Below are 13,876 nucleotides of genomic sequence, written 5' to 3'. Positions count from 1 at the left end.
CGTTGTGCCCGGCGTGGCAGTCAGCGGGTGTTGGGGTTGTAGGCCGATTCCCATCGTCCAGAGGTTGGTGCTCTGGTTGAGTTTTGTTTTCGTTCCTGTCTGTGGTCTGGGGGTTCTGTGCATCCCCTCCCACATTGGTGCTTTGCCTCTTTGATTGAGGCCTATTCTTTGATTGCTCGCCTTCATCGCAGGAGTTGTCGGCGCTGTTGAGTTGCCGCTTTTTACCATTCCCCGTCGGGGGTTTCTTTGATTCACTTTTCATTTTCCTCTTTGCTTTTCTTGTGCCTGCCGTTTCCCAGCGCTCTTCACTCTTTGTTCCATCCTCGGTTGTCTCGTGTTCCTCGCCAGATGGGAGTGGGGTTGTTTTGTCAGGCTGTGCTGGGGCCTCCACATTCTGTTGAGGGCCTTGCTGTAGAGTTTCGGCATTCTGTGGTGTGGTGTCTTTGTCGATGGAGGGTGCCTGTACCTCCTGTGTGGTTGCCTTTTTGGCTCCGCCGCTGATGATTTGTGCATACGTTGCCCCACGTTTTGGGCAGGCCCTGTAAAGATGGCCAGCCTCCCCACACAGGTTGCAGTCCTTGTCTTCCTTACAGTCCTTTGTCATGTGCCCCTCCTGCTTGCAGTCTTTGCAGAAGGTGACTTTGCAGTTGGCGGCCATGTGCCCCGCTTTGCCACAGGTGTGACATACTCGTGGCTGCCCCCCGTAGTAGAGGTAGCCTCGGTTTCCTCCAATGGCGAAACTGGAGGGTGGGTGCAAGATGGTTCCATTGGCATTCGTTCTCAGGGTTACCTTGACCTGGTGCTCGCCTGTCCAGATGCCAAAGGTGTCCTTTAGTTGTAAGCTGTCGCTTTTCAGGTCAACGTACCTGGCGAGGAACGTAAGCACATCAGACATGGGGACGTAGGCGTTGTACATGTGCAGCGTAATAACCCGGTTTCTCTGCGATGGTAGCGTGAACAGAGGCTCCGCAGTCAGGATAGACAGGGGGCTCTGGTTGCCTTTTTCTTTAAACACATCCAAGAACTTGATGCAATCAGCTACATTCCTGAAGGTGACATCGAAGTAACCATTGTTGGGGAAATCTTGCAAGGCAAAGATATCTGTTGGTTGAAACCCGCAGCAGTCGATCAGTACCCGCTTCACGAAGAAGATTCGATCCACAGGCGACTTCCCTTCCGACTTCCTGACTGTGACTCGGACAGTGTTTCGCACTCCCCAGCCTGGTGGTCGGGATGCAGCAGTGGTCATAGCTCCGACGTTGGCTCTTGACTGTACCGGCGTTAGGCCCAAACCAAGGTTTAGGCCAGCATGAAGATCCACCAATAGCAGCCGAGCTTAAACGTCTCTTCAGTCTTCAGTCTCTCCAATCCACGATCGACATCAAGATCGAAATCCTTAGCTTCCGCCGATCAAGTGCGCTACACTTGATCTTAGCCAAAAGGCCGAGAAGCGAGCATTTGCAGGTAATGAAATCATTACAGATGCAGGGAGAGGGATAATCAGAGGTTAAAGAGGTGTGAATTGTGAATAAAGAGGTGAATTGACAGCTTTTTAACCTGTGATTATCCCTCTCCCTGGATGTGTAATGATTTGATTAGCTGCAAATGCTGGCATTCCAAGCATTGTCCAGCATCTCTGACTTTGTGTATATAAATGTTTCTGGAAGATACGTCTCCATTCACCTGAGGAAGGAGGTGCACTGCGAAAGGTGGTGTTTGAAAGAAAGCTGTTGGACTTGAACCTGGTGTTGTAAGAAGAGGCATGAAGTAAGAGATTGTATGAAGTAGGCTTGAGCTGTTTTTTGACTTTGAAATTCCCCATAAAGGGGGTGTGTGCACCATTCCTGGAGGTACTGCAATACCAGGTTGATGCGTGGAGTGGACGGAGCAAGCCCCTATTCCATCTCCCTGCTCCAAAAATCAATTTAATATATGGTCCCCAGATAAGGGACGTATCAGATATTAAACTGATAAGAACAGATTTTTTTTTTTTTTTTTAAAAAATATACTTTATTCATAAAATTTATCTTAATCTTTACAGAACATTTCAAAATACCTTGACTGTACATTTCCGTCTCAGTTACATTCATTTGTCGTCGATTCCATTGGGATAACGTTGCACACGTATCCTACTATAAGTTACAGTTCTTTTTTCAATATTTACATTACTTTGTTTCTTTCATACATACATTCTGGTAATGGAAAAAAAGAACTCCGGACCGAGGGGTTTTACACTGTTACCAACCCCTCGGTGTACATTTGCTGGTAAGACCTTACACTGTGGTCTTCCCCATTGCGCCTTGGCGGCCGCTGCCCCAAGCTTGAGTGCGTCCCTCAGCACGTAGTCCTGGACCTTGGAATGTGCCAGTCTGCAACACTCGGTCGAGGACAGTTCTTTGCACTGGAAGATCAGCAAGTTTCGGGCAGACCAAAGAGCGTCTTTCACCGAGTTGATGACCTTCCAGCAGCAGTTGATATCTGTCTCGGTGTGGGTCCCTGGAAACAGTCCATAGAGCACAGAGTCCTGTGTTACTGAGCTGCTCGGGATGAACCTTGACAGATACCACTGCATCTCACTCCAGACCTGTTTTGCAAAGGCACATTCCACAAGGAGGTGTGTGACTGTTTCATTTCCCCCACAACCACTCCGAGGGCAGCGTGCATTGATGCTGAGCCTTCGGGTGTACATGAAGAATCTGACAGGGAGGGCCCTTCTCACCACCAGCCAAGCGAGGTCTTGGTGCTTGTTTGAAAGTTCTGGTGATGAGGCGTTCTGCCAGATGGCTCTGACAGTCTGCTCAGGGAACCATCCAACATCCTCCACAGTCTCCTTTTCTCTGAGGGTCTCGAGGACATTACGTGCTGACCACTGCTTCATTGCCTTGTGGTCAAAGGTGTTTTCCTTCAAAAATTTTTCCACGAAGGATAGGTGGTACGGCACGGTCCAACTGCTTGGAGCGTTCCGCGGCAATGAGGCCAGGCCCATCCTTCGTAACACCGGGGACAGGTAGAACCTCAGTATGTAGTGACACTTGGTGTTTGCATACCCGGGGTCTACGCACAGCTTGATGCAGTTGCACACAAAGGTGGCCATCAGGATGAGGGCGGCGTTGGGTACGTTCCTCCCTCCTTTATCTAGAGGCTTGTACATTGTGTCTCTTCGGACCCGGTCCATCTTGGATCTCCAGATGAATTTGAAGATGGCCCGGGTGACTGCTGCGGCGTAGGTCCGAGTGATGGGCCAGACCTGCGCCACGTACAGTAACACCGAGAGTACCTCACACCTGATGACCAGGGTTTTGCCCGCAATGGAGAGGGAGCGTTGCTCCCACCAGCCCAGTTTCTGTTTTGCTTTGGTGATTCGTTCCTCCCAGTTTTTGGTGCATGCCCCAGCCGCTCCGAACCATATCCCCAGCACTTTCAGGTAATCTGACCTGATCGTGAAGGGGACAAAGGATCGGTCGGCCCAGTTCCCAAAGAACATGGCCTCGCTCTTGCCGCGGTTTACCTTGGCTCCTGAGGCCAGTTCAAACTGGTCGCAGGTGTCCAAGAGCCTGCGTACAGACGCGGGATCCGAGCAGAAGACGGCGACGTCGTCCATGTACAGGGAGGCCTTGACTTCCGTGCCTCCGCTGCCAGGGATCGTCACCCCTCTCATGTCCGGATCCTTCCTGATGGACTCGGCAAAAGGTTCTATGCAGCATACAAAAAGGGCCGAGGAGAGAGGGCAGCCCTGCCTGACTCCAGATTTGATCTGGAACTTTTCTGATTCCCACCCATTGATTGAGACTGCGCTATAGATGTTTGTGTAGAGCAGTTTGATCCAATTGCGAATTCCCTCCCCAAACCCCATTTTGGAGAGCACATCCATCATGTAGGTGTGCGATATTCTGTCAAAGGCCTTCTCCTGGTCAAGGCTGATGAGGCAGGTGTCCACCCTCCTGTCCTGCACGTAGGCGATCGTATCCCTGAGCAGCGCGAGGCTGTCAGAGATCTTCCTGCCGGGTACAGCACAGGTCTGGTCAGGGTGGATTACCGACTCCAGAGCAGACTTGACCCGATTGGCGATGACTTTGGCTAGGATTTTGTAATCCACATTTAACAGTGAAATGGGTCGCCAATTTCGAATTTCTTCCCTTTCCCCCTTCTGCTTGTAGATGAGGGTGATGATGCCTTTCCGCATGGATTCTGACATGCTGCCATCCAGAAGCATACTCTCGTACACTTCCAGCAGGTCTGGGCCCATCCAGTCCCACAGAGCCAAGTACAACTCAGCCGGTAAGCCGTCGCTTCCGGGAGTTTTACTCGTCTCAAAGGACTTGACGGCCTTTGTCAGCTCGTCCAGAGTTAGTGGTTTGTCCAGGTTTTCCCCCTCGTTGTCGTCCAAGACCTCCGTGATAGACGACAGGAAGGTCTGGGTAACAGTGCTGTCTGTTGGCTTCAGATCATACAGTCTGGCATAGAAGGATTGACTGATCCTCAGTATGTCAGACTGCGATGTCTTTACAGAGCCATCTTCTTCCTTCAGGCTGCTGATCACAGAGGTCTCTCTGTGTACCTTCTGGAAGAAGAAGCGTGAGCACTTTTCATCCTGCTCCACGGAGCGGACTCTGGACCGGAAGATGACCTTGGAGGCCTCCGAGGTGTAGAGAGAGGCCTGCTGGCTCTTCACCTCTTGGAGATCCTCCTTGACATCAACCCCCATCGACTGCAGCTGGAGTAAGTTTTGCATGCTTTTCTGGAGCCTGGTTGTGACCCCTCGTCTCTCTCTCACCTTCTGTATGCCCTTGAGGATGAAGAACCTTTTGATGTTCCCCTTGATTGCTTCCCACCAGAGATGTTGAGACTCAAAGAGGGGTTTCACGGTTCTCCAACCTTTGTAATCCCTTTTGAGTTCCTGGAGGTTCTCTGGGGTCAACAGTTTTACATTTAGCTTCCATGTCCCCCTGCCCACCCCCTGGTTTTCCTGCAGGTGGCAGTCAGCCAGTAGGAGGCAGTGGTCAGAGAAGAACACCGGCTTGACGTCGGTGGGCCTGACCGTGAAAGCACGGGACACAAAAAAGAAATCTATTCTGGAACGGACGGACCCATCTGGCCGTGACCATGTGTATCTACGCTGCGCTCCGTCTGCAGGGTTGCTGAAGACGTCGAGCAGCTTGGCGTCTTTTACCGTTTCCATCAGGAGTCTGGACGTAGCGTCTAGTTTGCTGCCGGCTCTGCCGGATCGTCCATCCGCATCGATGATGCAGTTGAAGTCACCGCCCAGGATGACCGGCATGGAGGTGGCCAACAGCAGTGGTAGTTGCTGAAGTACAGCCAGTCGCTCAGTTTTTACGGCTGGGGCATACACGTTAATAAGTCTGATAGGGGTGTTTTTGTATTTGACGTCTGCTACTAGGAGGCGTCCCCCCACCACCTCCTTAACGTCGGAGATGGTGAAATTGCCTCCCCGTAGCAGAATACCCAGGCCGGAGGAACGACAGTCGTTTCCTCCTGACCAGATGGATGGCCCGTGGGACCACCAGCTCGACCAGCGCCTGTAGTTGCTGAGGTGTGGAATCCCACACTCCTGCAGGAACAGTAGGTCGGCTCTTACATTTTCTAGGTAGCCGAGTGTGGCTACACACCGCGAAGTATCTTTAATACTTCGCACATTAATTGATGCGATTTTAAAACCCATTTTAAAAAGAGTAGATTTACCAGTCTCAGATTTCAGAGTCCATTTCAGTTGGTTGTTCCAGCTGTTCAAAATTCCCCGTCATGCCGGTGGTGTTCTCAAAATGCTTCACCGTATCAGGGTTTAGGAAGCTGCCATTGTCCTCAGTGTGGCCTTGGACTTGATGGATGTGCAATGTGGAGGGGGTGGGGGTGTAGCCGTTGTGCCCGGCGTGGCAGTCAGCGGGTGTTGGGGTTGCAGGCCGATTTCCATCGTCCAGAGGTTGGTGCTCTGGTTGAGTTTTGTTTTCGTTCCTGTCTGTGGTCTGGGGGTTCTGTGCATCCCCTCCCACATTGGTGCTTTGCCTCTTTGATTGAGGCCTATTCTTTGATTGCTCGCCTTCATCGCAGGAGTTGTCGGCGCTGTTGAGTTGCCGCTTTTTACCATTCCCCGTCGGGGGTTTCTTTGATTCATTTTTTATTTTCCTCTTTGCTTTTCTTGTGCCTGCCGTTTCCCAGCGCTCTTCACTCTTTGTTCCATCCTCGGTTGTCTCGTGTTCCTCGCCAGATGGGAGTGGGATTGTTTTGTCAGGCTGTGCTGGGGCCTTCACATTCTGTTGAGGGCCTTGCTGTACAGTTTCGGTATTCTGTGGTGTGGTGTCTTTGTCGATGGAGGGTGCCTGAACCTCCTGTGTGGTTGCCTTTTTGGCTCCGCCGCTGATGATTTGCGCATAGGTTGCCCCACGTTTTGGGCAGGCCCTGTAAAGATGGCCGGCCTCCCCACACAGGTTGCAGTTCTTGTCTTCCTTACAGTCCTTTGTCATGTGCCCCTCCTGCTTGCAGTTTTTGCAGAAGGTGACTTTGCAGTTGGCGGCCATGTGCCCCGCTTTGCCACAGGTGTGACATACTCGTGGCTGCCCCCCATAGTAGAGGTAGCCTCGGTGTCCTCCAATGGCGAAACTGGAGGGTGGGTGCAAGATGGTTCCATTGGCGTTCGTTCTCAGGGTTACCTTGACCTGGTGCTCGCATGTCCAGATGCCGAAGGTATCCTTTAGTTGCATGCTGTCACTTTTCAAGTCGACGTACCTGGCGAGGAACGTAAGCACATCAGTCATGGGGACGTGGGGGTTGTACATGTGCAGCGTAACAACCCGGTTTCTCTGCGATGGTAGCGTGAACAGAGGCTCCGCAGTCAGGATAGACAGGGGGCTCTGGTCGCCTTTTTCTTTAAACACATCCAGGAACTTGATGCAATCAGCTACATTCCTGAAGGTGACATCGAAGTAACCTTTGTTGGGGAAATCTTGCAAGGCGAAGATATCTGTTGGTTGAAAACCACAGCAGTCGATCAGTACCCGCTTCACGAAGAAGATTCGATCCACAGGCGACTTTCCTTCCGACTTCCTGACTGTGACTCGGACAGTGTTTCGCATTCCCCAGCCTGGTGGTCGGGATGCAGCAGTGGTCATAGCTCCAACGTTGGCTCTTGACTGTACCGGCGTTAGGCCCAAACCAAGGTTTAGGCCAGCATGAAGATCCACCAATAGCAGCCGAGCTCAAACGTTTCTTCAGTCTTCAGTCTCTCCAATCCACGATCGACATCAAGATCGAAATCCTTAGCTTCCCCCGATCAAGTGCGCTACACTTGATCTTAGCCAAAAGGCCGAGAAGCGAGCATTTGCAGGTAATCAAATCATTACAGATGCAGGGAGAGGGATAATCAGAGGTTAAAGAGGTGTGAATTGTGAATAAAGAGGTGAATTGACACCTTTTTAACCTGTGATTATCCCTCTCCCTGGATGTGTAATGATTTGATTAGCTGCAAATGCTGGCATTCCAAGCATTGTCCAGCATCTCTGACTTTGTCTATATAAATGTTTCTGGAAGATACGTCTCCATTCACCTGAGGAAGGAGGTGCACTGCGAAAGGTGGTGTTTGAAAGAAAGCTGTTGGACTTGAACCTGGCGAAACTGGAGGGTGGGTGCAAGATGGTTCCATTGGCATTCTTTCTCAGGGTTACCTTGACCTGGTGCTCGCCTGTCCAGATGCCAAAGGTGTCCTTTAGTTGTAAGCTGTCGCTTTTCAGGTCAACGTACCTGGCGAGGAACGTAAGCACATCAGATATGGGGACGTAGGCGTTGTACATGTGCAGCGTAATAACCCGGTTTCTCTGCGATCAGCAGTCGATCAGTACCCGCTTCACGAAGAAAATTCGATCCACAGGCGACTTCCCTTCCGACTTCCTCACTGTGACTCGGACAGTGTTTCGCACTCCCCAGACTGGTGGTCGGGATGCAGCAGTGGTCATAGCTCCGACGTTGGCTCTTGACTGTACCGGCGTTAGGCCCAAACCAAGGTTTAGGCCAGCATGAAGATCCACCAATAGCAGCTGAGCTTAAACGTTTCTTCAGTCTTCAGTCTCTCCAATCCACGATCGACATCAAGATCGAATCCTTAGCTTCCCCCGATCAAGTGCGCTACACCTGAGGAAGGAGGTGCGCTGCGAAAGGTGGTGTTTGAAAGAAAGCTGTTGGACTTGAACCTGGTGTTGTAAGAAGAGGCATGAAGTAAGAGATTGTATGAAGTTGGCTTGAGCTGTTTTTTGACTTTGAAATTCCCCATAAAGGGGGTGTGTGCACCATTCCTGGAGGTACTGCAATACCAGGTTGATGCGTGGAGTGGACGGAGCAAGCCCCTATTCCATCTCCCTGCTCCAAAAATCAATTTAATATATGGTCCCCAGATAAGGGACGTATCAGATATTAAACTGATAAGAACAGATACTACACTTGATCTTAGCCAAAAGGCCGAGAAGCGATGCCGGTGCCGCTCTTGCATTGCCCGTGTCCCATATGCTTTCCCTTTTTTACAGCAGGCTGACAGCATTCAAAGACTTTTCGATGTAAGCATTGAAACTTTCACTCTTGGCATATCGCTCCTGGCCTTTCTCATTGGAACAGGAGATTCATATTGACAGAGCTTGCCTCTTTTCCCCTTTTTCCGTCAGACTGCATGACAGTTATTTAGATGAACAGTACGCCACCAATCGGATGGGAGAGGATGACTCTCCCAATCAGATGGGAGAGGATGGTGCCGAATCTCATACGTCATTGTGACAGGCTGCTGCTGCGGAACAACCTTTTGAAAACACTTGAAACGTCTTGCTAGTGAGAATGCAGCAGCAGCAACCAACTGGCCTGGTGCCACTCGCCCTGCCTTTTCCCCGTAGCCCTGCAAATATTTTCCCTTCAGATAATTATCCCATTGTCTTTAGAAAGTCAGGCTTGAAACTGCCCGCAGCACACTCTCAGGCAGTGCATTGCAGAGTCGAACCACTCGGGCCGGACAAAAAGATTTCTCCTCGCGTTCAAAGGCTGTATCATGAAAGGAATTCTGCTAGCCCAAGTCTCGCTCATGTGATACTGGTTTCGGCTTGTTAAACGAGGCCTTCTTGTAACCATTGTGTGAGAACAGTCAATGTTTAAGCCATCAGCACGATTATTGGCAATCATTGCCTTTTCCCTGTAGCTCTGCAAATATTTTCTGTGCAATTCGGATACTTCAACCAGCTCTTTAATTAAAGTTTATCCAGATGTCTTTATTTATGAGGAGAACAAAGTAGAAGACAGATATAATATAATATAGTTAACCCATAAATTACCCACTATACTTACAAAAAACACCCAGGATTCGACTCTACTTCCTGTAAAGGTGATTTGGTAAGCTGCAGTCCGATCCCGGAGTCCCTCTGGTTCCACTTTGTGGGCTGTTTAGCACAGGGCTAAATCGCTGGCTTTGAAAGCAGGCCGGCAGCACGGTTCGATTCCCGTAACAGCCTCCCCGAACAGGCGCCGGAATGTGGCGACTAGGGGCTTTTCACAGTAACTTAATTTGAAGCCTACTCGTGACAATAAGCGATTTTCATTCATTTTTCACAAAGGTGATTCTCGCTGGCTGTTCCTTGCTTCCTTCCTTCTGGTCTGGTCAAGGTCACCTCACACAACAAGCTTCAAGTCTTTTGTTTCGAGTCTTTTCCTTTCCCGTCTAGAAAATGCCCTTGTTGCTACCCAGCTGCTTTGTCAGCCTGCCCTTGGCCTTCGGCCAATGGAGTCTCAGGAGACAGGGTCTCAGTGCCCAATGGCCTGGTTGATGACCTGTTGACAGGGTACCTGAGCCCGCCTTGGGAGGATGATTGCTTGATGGGAACTGTGAACAATAGGCCAATGCATCTTAAGTAGGAGCGACTGTCTGTTGGTATATCAGGTATATCAGGAATTGTGGACAATAGGCCAGTGAATCTACAGTAGCAATGGTAATTACTTTTGGGTTATTCAGGAGCTGCTTCAGACAGACTTGTGTTTTGTATATTCGAATTCTGGCTTCTGCAGACTGGTTTTAACGTGCTCAATTCTTTAATTTAAGAGATCCAATTTAATTGGTCTTAAAACTAGGACCTGATTATTACTACAACTTTTAGTATTGACACTAACCTTTCAAATACAAACATTGAAAAAATAATATTTGCTAAAGTTCCCAAAGTGTTTCAATATATCTGCTGCTCCATTATGAATACTTTTGAACTTGTCTTCACACCAGATAGCCAATATCCTGCATATGGGTGATCAAAGGATTATACTGGAGACAGTCCCATAGCACTTACCTTTAGCATGTCTGCAACCTGCTAAATGGCCTTACTCTTAAATCACAATATCGGTTTTGCACTGATAAAAGTAATCCGAAACACTTATTAACAGAACTAGAAAATCTGTAAGAGAGTTTGGGAGAAATTAAATCCAAATTACATGTAACTTGTGAAACAGCATTCACGGCTGATGCTAAATAGGTACTGCAGAAAGATTGCACCTATAGTTTCAGTGCGTCTCACTACTTGGAAGCATATTTTAAAATTGAATATTCTCAATAACAACTTACCGTTGAAGCTCGCAGACTGTTATGACTGCAAGTTGTAAATATTCTAAAATATAAACATTAGGAATGAAAATTGCAGTGTGATATCTCATTTGTATTGCTTTTTTTAAAATGTTTATTCTTTCATGGGATATTGCAGTCCCTGGCAAGGCCAGCATTTGTTGCCCATTTCTCTTGAGCTCTTGAGCTTCTTCGATCATTTCAGGACATTTAAGAGTCAACTATGTTTCTGTGGATCTGGAGTGACAATGTAAGCAAATTTCCTTTCCCTGAAGGACATTAATAAACCAGAGGGGTATTATGACAGTTGATAGTTTCGTGGTCACCACAACTGTATCAGTAAGAGAGTTTGGGAGAAATTAAATCCAAATTACATGTAAATTGTGAAACAGCATTCACGGCTAATGCTAAACATGTACTGCAGAAAACAGTGAGAGAGTTTACTGCAAAGTTGAAGGGAGCCTTTGCTGCAGCAGTCACTGTAAGCATGCAAGCGGGGGAAGGGCTGCTGCAAGCTGGAAGGCTCCAGATGGAGGAGCTGAAGGCGTTTATTAGAGGCAAATTCTGCCGGCAGAGGAAAAAAATACATGAGGATGGTTCAGAAGCCATCGAAGGAGCTGTGGCAACCTTGAAGAGTTCTCTGGAACGGGTGGAGAGGGGTTTGGAGATTCGGGAGATCGAAGGAGTGATCTTGGACCACAGCGATCATGTGGTGGCGCTGGTGGTGGAGGTGGGTCTCCTAGGGGACCTGTGTAAAATGTTGAGGGCAAAGAGGAGGAGCAGGAGAATGCCTCGAGAAGCCAGAACCTGTGAATAGTGGGCCTCTCTGAAGGAGTGGAAGGTGTGAGTGCCAGCTGGCCTCTAGCACACGCCTCATAAATTCCAGTTCGTAGCATATATGTTCACGAGCACCACTCATACACCCTCCAACCTTCCGCTCACCATTATGTACCTACCCCCCCTTATCTGACACAATTCTCCCAGCCTTCAAATGCCACTCGCTTACTAATCAAAATTGCTACCCCCTGGTCTTTGAGTCCAGCCCTGAGTGGAACACCTGTCTAACCCATCCCTTCCTCAATCTCGTGTGATCTATGACCTTTAGATGTGTCACTGCGTTGCCACATCTGCCTTCAGCTCCCTTAGATGCGCGAACACGTGAGCCGTCTTGACCGGCCCATTCAGTCCTCTCGCATTCCATGTAATCAGCCTGGGCGGGGGGTCTTCCAGCCCCCCCCGACTAGCCATCACCCTTTTTAGGTCAGCCCTGAGCCTGCGCCCTCCGCTTCCCCGAGTACTTCCATGAGCAGCAGCCGTTCCCGACCTCCCATATATTCCCCGATAATAGTTCATCCCCTGTCAGCAAAGCAGCCTCCCGTACCCCCCACCTTCTCCCCAACTCCCAACAGCACCAGACACCTCATTCCCCAGGTCACGTACCAGCTTAACACTTGCTCACCCCCACTGCGTTTCCGAGAGTCAGCTGCCCCGATTGTCCCCGCCCCTGGCGCCAAACAGTCTGTCTCCTTATTGTTTGAACCTCTCCCCCCACATGAATAAACCTTTCAACAGCATCACATTCCCCAGTAAGTAAACAGCAGCAAAAAAAACATTAACCAGTGAAGAGACAATGGGAGCTTACAAAAATTACTGATAAACTAGCGACAAGTAATTGATTCTTGTTCATGATGGACAGTTTTTGCTTAACAAGCCTTCTTTTCCTCTGATCATTTTCTTTATTTAAATTCTTAATTTTTGAAAATTTCAGTTGCTAGATGTGAGTGTTGCTGGCTAGGCCGACATTTATTGTCCATCCCTAGTTGCCTTTGAGCAGGTGGTGGTGGTGAGCTGCCGCCTTGAACTGCTGCAGTCTCTGAGGTGCAGGTACATCCACATTGTTCGGGAAGGGATTCCAAGATTTTGACCCAGCGACAGTGAATGAACAGTGATATAATTTCCCAGGCAGGATGGTGAGTTACTTGGAGAAGAATTTGCAGTTGGGATGTTACCTGGTATCTGCTGCACATTCCACAAGGAGGTGGGCGACCGTCTCATCTGCCCTGCAGCCACACCGAGGGACCACTGCTTCATTGCCTTGTGGTCCAAGGTATTTTTCTGAAAAGATTTTCCACGAAGGACAGGTGATACGGCACGGTCCAACTACTTGGAGCATTCCGCAGCAATGAGGCCAGGCCCATCCTTCGTAACACCGGGGACAGGTCGAACCTCAGTACGTAGTGACACTTGGTGTTTGCATACCGGGGGTCCACGCACAGCTTGATGTAGCTGCACGCAAAGGTGGCCATCAGGATGAGGGAGGCGTTGGGTACGTTTCTCCCTCCCTTATCCAGAGATTTGTACATGGTGTCCCTTCGGACATGGTCCATTTTGGATCTCCAGATGAACTTAAAGAGGGTCCGGTAATGGGCCAGATCTGCGACACGTACAGTAACATCGTGATTACCTCACACCTGATGACTAGGGTTTTTCCCGCAATAGAGAGGGAGCGTTGCTCCCACATTCTGTTGCGCTCCTCCCAGTTTTTGGTGTACGCCCCAGCCGCTCCGAACCATATCCCCAGCTTCAGGTAATCTGACCTGACGGTGAAGGGGACAAAGGACCGGTCGGCCCAGTTACCAAAGAACATGGCCTCGCTCTTGCTGCGGTTTACCTTGGCTCCCGAGGCCAGTTCAAACTGGTCGCAGGTGTCCAAGAGCCTGCGCACAGACGCGGGATCCGAGCAGAAGACGGCGACGTCGCCCATGTACAGGGAGGCCTTGACTTGCGCGCCTCCGCTGCCTGGGATCGTCACCCCTCTCATGTCCGGATCCTTCCTGATGGACTCGGCAAAAGGTTCTATGCAGCACACAAACAGGGCCGAGGAGAGAGGGCAGCCCTGCCTGACTCCAGATTTGATCAGGAACTTTTCTGATTCCCACCCATTGATTGAGACTGCGCTATAGATGTTTGTGTGGAGCAGTTTGATCCAATTGCAAATTCCCTCCTCAAACCCCATTTTGGAGAGCACATCCATCATGTAGGTGTGCGATATTCTGTCAAAGGCCTTCTCCTGATCAAGGCTGATGAGGCAGGTGTTGGGTACGTTCCTCCCTCCTTTATCTAGAGGCTTGTACATTGTGTCTCTTCGGACCCGGTCCATCTTGGATCTCCAAATGAATTTGGAGATGGCCCGGGTGACTGCTGCGGCGCAGGTCCGAGTGATGGTCCAGACCTGCGCCACGTACAGTAACACCGAGAGTGCCTCACACCTGATGACCAGGGTTTTGCCCG

The 13,876-nt window shown here is 49.8% G+C and overlaps 1 non-coding gene and 1 pseudogene across 1 annotated transcript; both read right to left on the bottom strand.

Annotated features, from left to right (window-relative positions):
• Nucleotides 1–1,828: 1,828 nt before the first annotated feature.
• LOC119966701 lies at nucleotides 1,829–2,007 on the bottom strand (annotated as a pseudogene).
• A 6,277-nt stretch (nucleotides 2,008–8,284) lies between these two features.
• LOC119966699 lies at nucleotides 8,285–8,475 on the bottom strand. The gene has a single exon (XR_005460817.1). It is a non-coding gene; the product is annotated as a U2 spliceosomal RNA (small nuclear RNA).
• Between the last annotated feature and the right edge of the window lie 5,401 nt (nucleotides 8,476–13,876).

The sequence above is a fragment of the Scyliorhinus canicula genome, chromosome 5 (assembly GCF_902713615.1).
Source record: "Scyliorhinus canicula chromosome 5, sScyCan1.1, whole genome shotgun sequence".
Classification (NCBI taxonomy): domain Eukaryota; kingdom Metazoa; phylum Chordata; class Chondrichthyes; order Carcharhiniformes; family Scyliorhinidae; genus Scyliorhinus; species Scyliorhinus canicula.
The sequence above is the reverse complement of the archived record's forward strand: the minus strand, read 5'-3'. Positions and strand labels throughout refer to the sequence as shown.